The 8,554-nt window shown below is 34.8% G+C and overlaps 1 long non-coding RNA gene across 1 annotated transcript; it reads right to left on the bottom strand.

Moving 5' to 3' along the window:
* Positions 1–5,775: 5,775 nt before the first annotated feature.
* LOC148976926 (uncharacterized) lies at positions 5,776–7,834 on the bottom strand. The gene is made up of 2 exons (XR_016145668.1): positions 7,381–7,834; positions 5,776–6,034 (listed from the first exon to the last, which is right to left on the bottom strand). It is a non-coding gene; the product is annotated as an uncharacterized LOC148976926 (long non-coding RNA).
* Between the last annotated feature and the right edge of the window lie 720 nt (positions 7,835–8,554).

Here is an 8,554-nt window from a genome sequence, read left to right as displayed (position 1 = left end):
TACTTATCTTTCAAATAGTCTCACTGTCACATTTATGTTGCCACCAGTTATTTTCCATGGTTTCTAGTTACCCCTGTTCACTGTTGATTAACTTCCCTTGTGTATTTAAGGTGGTTTTCCTCAGTTCCTGGTCTAGTGTTAATATTGTGTTACAGCGTGCAGTGCAGTGCTTTGTTTCCCTCTGTGTTTATTAAACATTCGTCTTCCTGTGGGCTCTCTTGGATTGCTGCAGGTTAACGTGACACACAACATATCCTGTAATAGATTCTCATTTGCTACATACTTGTATAACATTTAAAAATATAAAAAATGTTACTTTTAATAATGTTACTTGAGGTTCACTTATAATTTTAACAAGCCTTTTTTTGCATACAAAAAAAGAACTTTTTTTTTCAACCCTCATTCTTACCCTTTGCTGACATTTTACATTTAAGGCACTGTTCCTTTAAGGCTTATCAGCATGATTTTCTAATGTCATTGTATATATTAAGTGTCAACGGACCAGTGGGCCCAAATCCATTACATTTTAAAACCCTATAATATCTCTGTAATATCCTTTTGTAAAACCTAAACAAATATTGACAAACTATACCATTTGAAAGCTTACAATCTCTAGTTTCCATATTTGGAATTTAAAAAGGAGGAGCCATTATTTATCAATTTGCAACAAGAATATTTTCATACTCCTATAAGGCAGACCTTTTGAAATAGTGATGAACATGAAAAATCATGAAAGAAGGGTAGAAACCTCAGTTTGTTTTCATGCCAAGAGTTCAAAAGAGAGCATCCACTCAATTATTTTAGAAAAAAAGGTCTGAATTTTTTTAAATATAAAGAAAAAAATGATAGATTCACCATTTGTGAGGTATCAGGACGCTATAACATAATTGTTGTTTTTATGTATATCATGTAACCCCGCCCCTTTTCAGCGTTGCGCTCGTTGTCTTTTGACTTCCGGTCTGTATTTCCACAGCATCTTGCATAGGTATGAATGAACTGCTCGTAAAAAAAATTCCCGTTCGACATTTGTTAAGACATCTGCTTTACAATGCTTCTGATAAACATTACAATGCTCATGATAACTTTTGTTAACTCTATAAGTAAATCCACTTCACCAGCTAATTACTCCTCGACAGATGCCACAGAACCGGAAGTTCAAAGACAATATTCTAAAGATGACGGCGCCCACGTTTCTCTGGTGCATAAGGTCTATAGGTTGAATTCATATCAAAATCTCATCTGCCAAACTTCTCATATTACTTTTGAATAAGATGCTACTTCATAAATTGTATGAAAACTGTGGAAATAATGGTTCATTTAAAACACAAATGGAAATGGAGGCGCCTTTATATGGGCAGTAATGGAGTTTGGTTGTGACCAGTCCTAATGAAAAAGTTTGGTACGGCGCCCAAACAAAATCACACTGAAAGGTCATGTTTTGAGATATCAATTTGAAACATAGCTTGTTCAGATTTTTGGCTTTGTTCGCAGTTTTAGAATCACCCATGTTTTGAAAATACATATTTTATATAAAATATGAACAATTTTTTACATTGTACATTTTCCTAAACTCAAACTTCTAAAACTTTTTTTTCTGTTTCACTTTATTAATTTATTAAGACTTCACTTCTTAATTTCACTTCTACAAGAAAACTGCCAAATATCTTCTTTAAAACGAGACCAATACGTCTAAATTTTTGAATTACAACCATTTAAGTTCGAAAAGTGCATTTTCATGTATATTTCATGTATATTTACCAACACACTTGTAAATACCAGTTCCCAAGTGGAAAATATCATATTTTCCCCAGCACGTGAACGCACCATAAATACATCATGGGGGACAAGCTAAACAAGTTAACAAGGGGGAGTGGCTAGGAAACACCTGAACCAACAGTAAAGGTTTGTTATAGCTCGATCTGCGAGTTATGGAGTAATAATTCCAATTGAAAAGATCAATCAATAGCATCAAATATAGACCAATTGCGTTAACTAAATCTAATTTATGCAAAGTGATGGAGAGAATGATTATCAAACCAATTAAACTAGTAATAGAAAAGGAAAAACCTAATATGCTCATGTCAGAGTGGCTTTAGAAAAGGATGTAATACAGTGGATTCAATAATGTCTAGAATCTGAAATTAGATAGGCAACAGTGAATAAGGTGTTAGAAAGTGCGTTCTTCGATGTGGAAAATGCTTATGATATGCTTTGGGGAATTTACAGTTAAAGACCCAAAGACCTGATATAAGGAATGAAAACCCAGAGTCAGAAGTGCAGTCAATTGAAGGCAAGAGTCAGAATTATACTAAAGAAGATATCAATTTTCAATTTCATCAGGCAGAAGTTAGCTTCAAGGAGTTTGTAGGCCGCCCCGTGTACAATACATATTTCACCACAATACCCTTCACCAAGGTCTAAGCTATGTCATTACTTCAGGTTGAATGTTTCTGATTGTCTTAGAGAGAGATAACACATGGACAGATAGGCAGAAGCATATCTCAGTTGATAATCAGGCTGGCACCCGGACCATGGTTTTCGGCACATAGTGACCTTCCAGGGCAGAACTGCATTTCTGGGCATTTCTCCAACAAGAAGTCATTCCATCTTTCAATAGTGCCAGTTGTTCACCAATCTGTAGCAAAGAATACTAACACACACACACACACATGGCTCACAGGATCCAGCCTCGTCAAGGTTGAAATTAGCCAGGCTAAACTGAAAACTTCCCCAAAACATCCAGATAACCAGTTCTTTCTCTCAGTGAGAGGTAGACTTGTAGTCAAGACCGCCTTAACCGAGACCAAGACACTACCAAGACCAAGACCGAGACAAAAAAAAAAAAAACAGACTAGTGTTGAAAGGTAAGCAACAACTTATGAATTCAAGAACAGCAGCATATAGGGTTCACTTCATAAAAGTCGTCTCGGAGACATACATCTCTAGTGAGAGGCACAGACAATACAGCCCATTCTCACCCCCAAGGCGTCATGCTTCAATATCTGACGCGTCAGTTAGATGACGCCCTAGGATCGCGTGTACTCTACCCCCACCCCAGACCTAAACCTAACCGCGGCCGTCCTCTCTGACGCTTTCCCCCAGCTAACAAAGTTAGGTTCTGAGAACGTTTTTCTAACGTTCCATTTTGGTTGTGGGAACGTTAATTTAAAATGTTCTAAAAACGTGGAAATGTCCAGTTTGCTTAACGTTGCTGGAACGGTGTCTTAATGTTTGCAGAACATTGCTGGAACGTTAGCATAATGTTGTTAGAACGTTATCCTAAGGTTAGCATAATGTTGCTGGAACGTTATGAGAACGTTTATCAAACACAAATAACCTGATAAAGACGTTCCGATAACGTTGTTCTAAGAACGTTTTTTATCAACGTAATGAGAACGTTCATCAAATACAAATAACGTGATAAAGACGTTCCAAGAACGTTGTTCTAAGAACGTTTTCTCTCAACGTTACAAGAACGTTAATAATGTTATATGAACGTTCCGAAAACATTATTTTAATAACGTTTTGTCCTAACATTTACACAACTTTTAAAGAACGTTAGTGAATGTTCTGGGAACGTTCCCTGAGCGTCAGTTAGATGACGCCGTAGGATCGCGTCATGTAAGAGACGCTAAAGGGCGCCTAAAACGTCAAATATTGAAGCATGGTCAAAGGTGACGCCTTGGGGTGAGAATGCGTTGGACAATATCATCTTGAAGAAGTCATTCAAATCATGTATTATGTAGAAGGAAGAATATTGATCAATGGACTTTTAATACAATTAGATATTATGGGAATTAAAGGAAAAATGTCCAATTGGATAATGGACTTTTTGCTTAATAGGACCATACAAGTACAAGTTATTCTAGGATTTATTCAACAGATAATGGGACCCCATAAGGAAGTGTTTGTATTATTTAATATATTGCTAAATGACATATTTGCAAAGATTGGACAAGGAAATGATAAATCAGATGATGGTGCCTTGTGGAAAAGGAGAAATGTAGCATATGTGGAAAGTAGTTTGCAAAAATTAGTCAACGAAATGAACAGTTTTAGATTATAAGTAAATTGTTAGATTATCAGTAAAACAAAAGTGACATGTTTCTCAAAAATCGAACTGAAGCTTTATAGGCATTTGTTAGAGCAGGTATCAGAAATTAGGTTCTTAGCATAATGGATGGACTTAAAAACTAACTTTTACATCACAAATAAAGAAAGTAACAGTTAATGTAAAAAGGGAATAAGTAAGATGCTTGGCAGGGGTTCGATTAGGCTGCGACCCGACCGGAACTGAAAAGATTTGTGCAAGGGCAATGATGGATTATGTCAGGATACTGTACATGGCATCAGTACAGTTATTTCTGTTAAAGAAAGTAAGTTGTATTCAATCTCAAGCACTAAGAATATAGGAAGTGGGTCTTTTAGAACATCAACAGTCTCAGTAATGCCGGTGGAAATGGCAGAGTTGCCTTTAGACCCGATATTTTGACTCGAGTTAAAGATGGTCAACTGGTGTTCTGTTAGGGGGCATGTGGAAACTCATCCAGTCAAAGAGGTATTTCAACAATTTGGGAACATGTATTTGTAAATTACAGTAGTTCTAGATGGATACAGATGCCAAGAAGCTAGGAATTTATGACACAAAAACAAGCTCAATGGTAGAAATACCTAACACATGTTCTAAATGCCTATGATATTTAAAAAGGAAAGATGTACAGTAGGCCTATGCCTAAATAAATGACAGTGGATTAATATTTGAAACAAAACTATTTCAATAGTATTCAAATACAGATGGGTAAAAAATCCAGACTCTGGGAATACAGCAGCAGCCATATATCTTATTTTAAATACACTGTAAAAAATTTCTTGTCAAATTAACAGTAACTTACTGGCAACAATTATCCAGTACTTGCTGTATTTCATTTAACAGTAAAATTACCGTAACACTAACAACAGTACTGTTAAGCATACTGCAAATTAAATAACATTATTTTACTGTAATTTCTTACCATATTAAAGTACAGAATTACACTGTTAATTTTTAATAATACTGTGTAGTATGAAATGTTATTGTATTTATTTTATAGTGCTACTGTGTAACCTGTAGAAAATCCGTAGAAATATTATTTTAACTGTTAATGGGAAATAGAAAAAAGAACAATTGAAGCTTTAACTGCACAAGGTTTATTGTGTATTTTCAAACACATTAGCGCATTTATAATATACATTTAAATACATTAATACAATTAAATACATTAATAATAAAAATGTAATATAATACAATAAAAATCATGCATGACAATCATGAACAATTATGCATAAATACATGCAAAAAAAAATATCAGGTAAAATAGAAAAGATTAAAGGGGTGCTATCTGATCAATCTATTAGAAAGATAGTTCATAACAACTCATCCACCCACTCCCTGCTGGGGTAAAACAGCTTAAACTAGTCTAAGATTGTCTATTGGTTTGAGATAGACTGTCTAACTGGTCAGTTGCTGATTTTAAAGGGTTTTGGCTGCTTTCTATCTAAGGGACCAGATTTGCAGGGCTGCGAGACACATATAAACTTATAAACTATAAAAGCTTTGACAAGTAAACCACCAATCCAGATGAGTATTACAAAATGACAAGTTATCCAGTGTCCTTTAAAAAAATAAAAAATAAAACACAAAACAACCTCATCATGCACATGTGCCATGAAAAACTTGCATTATGGTATTAATAATCATTTATATGTAGACTTATGTTCTAACTTTTGCAATAGGAAGTTTTCTATCCAAGCTTTTATGCAATTAAACCTTAAACTGTACAACAACGTTTATTTTCACACAACAATTCTTAACAACTTGCAGATAGACAAAATTCACAGATGGATAATAATCTGTTTAAAATGTTCTCAGTGGGTCAGTACTGGACCAAGGTATAGTAGTAATAGTTAGATAAATAGAATAATTAAATTAGATTAGATTTACAATTCATCGGTCGTCAAGATGGATAGGGGTCTTCTTAACATGCACAGCTCACACCTGTGGAAAAGGAGAACAGACAAGACAGTTAAAATACAGTACGTTTTTGTTGTTGTTGTTTTGGCTAAACAGCAAAAACAGACAAAATTATGTCTAAAGTGTAATTCACTTAATACTAAAATCTTGTTTGTTGGACTGTTGTTTAAAATCAATTGTTAAAGTATGTTCATTATGTCCTCAGTTGTATGCTGTGTAATATAATGCAATGCTATACTGTTCAGTGTTGTGCATACGTTTATGCCACAAGAGGGCACTAAAGTATAGGCTATGGAGGATGCGTTTGTATTATTATTATGTTTGTCCAAGTTGATTTACCGTAGTTAAGAGGATCATATTACTGAGAGAATCTTCATTAGAGACTGATGTGTCAGTGTCAACAGCTGAAATAAATATGCCAAGAACGGCTAAAGATAACTCATCTCTATCGTCCACTCTTTTCTTTTGAATGCAACGCAAGCTGAAACATAACTCAACATCAATTCATTTACGATCACGTGAAAATGTAGGTTAAATCTTGCTTGTGTGATACATGACTTAATATTTTGGACAAAAATACACCTGGGCGCTTTCCGTGGTCCATCAGTTATCACTGAGGTAACGTTAACGTTAAATGGCAGAACGCCAGGTCAGGATTTACACGAAAAAAAAGCGTGAAAAAATCAATAAGAGGAATTGACACTTTAATTTTATAACAATAAATCCGAATCCTAACCTTGGATATCCGATTTCAGGATATCGATTTTCAATTCCTAACCCCTATAAGTTATAAAATAATGAACGTGCAGGCGCTTTCACCGACTTAACGTGGTAAATAACAAAATGATTAGACCATTTTGACCTTAGGTTACATATGAAATATATGTTAATAAAATCACATATTTAATCAAGTAAGTTAGGCTATCAAGATGAAAGAAATCCGCGTCTGACTTATGCTAGGCTTATAACATTCCGCGGCCAGTTCTTTCTAACGTTAATCTGTTAACGTACGTAACTCATATGGTTTGCATAAAAATATGAATTACTAACCAGATATGTATGGCGAAAACGTTGCCGACAGCGACGCGATGCACGGCCTGCGCGTTCTTACAGAGAGAAGGGAACTGAAGAGTTCTTCATAAAATGGCAGCTGGTAGTGGTTTTTTTTCGCGGTCATTTCGTACTAATGTATTTGAATTTACAGTAACATGCCCCAAATGCCTACATTGAAGAGTAGCCTATCATATACATATTATATTAAAATGTCTAGAATAGATTAAATTGAATGTAGAAATCGTGGTCAGGTATTCTAAAAAACTTTAAAGTTATTAGCTAGAATCCGTATACACATTATAAGAATTATTACTTACCAGATGAAGAAGTTGCAGGTCGGCAGAAAAGACAGCAGCACCACTGACACGACAGAGAAACTCTTCCAAAGTCAAATATGCTTTCATGCACACCCCACTGACATAAATTATGTCATAAATTATGACTGTTAATGGTCAACCAGTGCTACATTTTTATTTTAAATGTAAGAATAACATTAGTAGGCTAGCAATTTTTCCGTGGAACTGTGTGTGGTGTTTTTCGCGGTCAATTTGCACTGTATTTAGATTAACAGTAACTGATAATTTCCCAGAATGCATTGAAATTCTACAGTAACATACTGTCAACTGTGTGCACAGTACATAACTGTTGAAAAAACAATTTAATACTGTGAAAACAACTAAATCTACTGTAACTTACTGTACATAGATTATACAGTAAGAAACTGTTGAGAAAAACAGTATAATCCTGTGAAAACAACAGAAATCATTTACAGTGTAGCATTGATAAGAGATAATCCAACTATCTGTATTCACAAGAGAAATTATGGCAATTCAACTGGCTATGAAATTTGACAGAATAATCAATCAAACAGGAGTTGAATATATGGACTCCCATAGGGGTAAAAGGGAATCAGGTGGTGGGTAAACTGGCCAAGAAACATGTAAAAAAGAAGAGATTGACACAGAAATTCCATTAAGTAAAACAGAAGTAAAAGGAAGGCTATTATTAAAACAGCAGTTGGAAACATGTGGCAAGAACAAGGAGTCAAAAGGGAGCTTTCAACCTAAAGTGGGGGAAGAGAAGATTATAATCAGGCTCCATAGGACATTCTAACCTTAATTATTCCCTGCACATTAAAGGAAAAGGTGAGTCGGGTATTACTGTGGAATAACAGAAACAGTTGAACATGTGCTCTTACACTGTGTCTGTGAGGGCTAAAAATGAGAAAGAAATCAGCTTGTTGAAAAACTAAGAGATATGGAAATTAACGTCAGTCTAAAATAGGCCCTATATTTCAATATAGAATAAAAAAAATCCCGTCTAATCCGACTAATTCACAATTTGTTTTTAACCTTTTGTTCTAACGTAAGAAAACATAGGCTATAAAGTCCTCTGGGGATGACATTGAGAAAAACCTCCCATAAAAGCTCTTCCGTTGTTGTAAACATGTTGTGGTGAATAATCTATTTTACCAGCTGTTATATTTTTAAT

The sequence above is a fragment of the Pimephales promelas genome, chromosome 12, assembly GCF_988280905.1.
Source record: "Pimephales promelas chromosome 12, fPimPro1.hap1.1, whole genome shotgun sequence".
Classification (NCBI taxonomy): Eukaryota; Metazoa; Chordata; class Actinopteri; order Cypriniformes; family Leuciscidae; genus Pimephales; species Pimephales promelas.
Note: the sequence above shows the minus strand (reverse complement) of the source record. Positions and strands in the feature narration are given on the sequence as shown.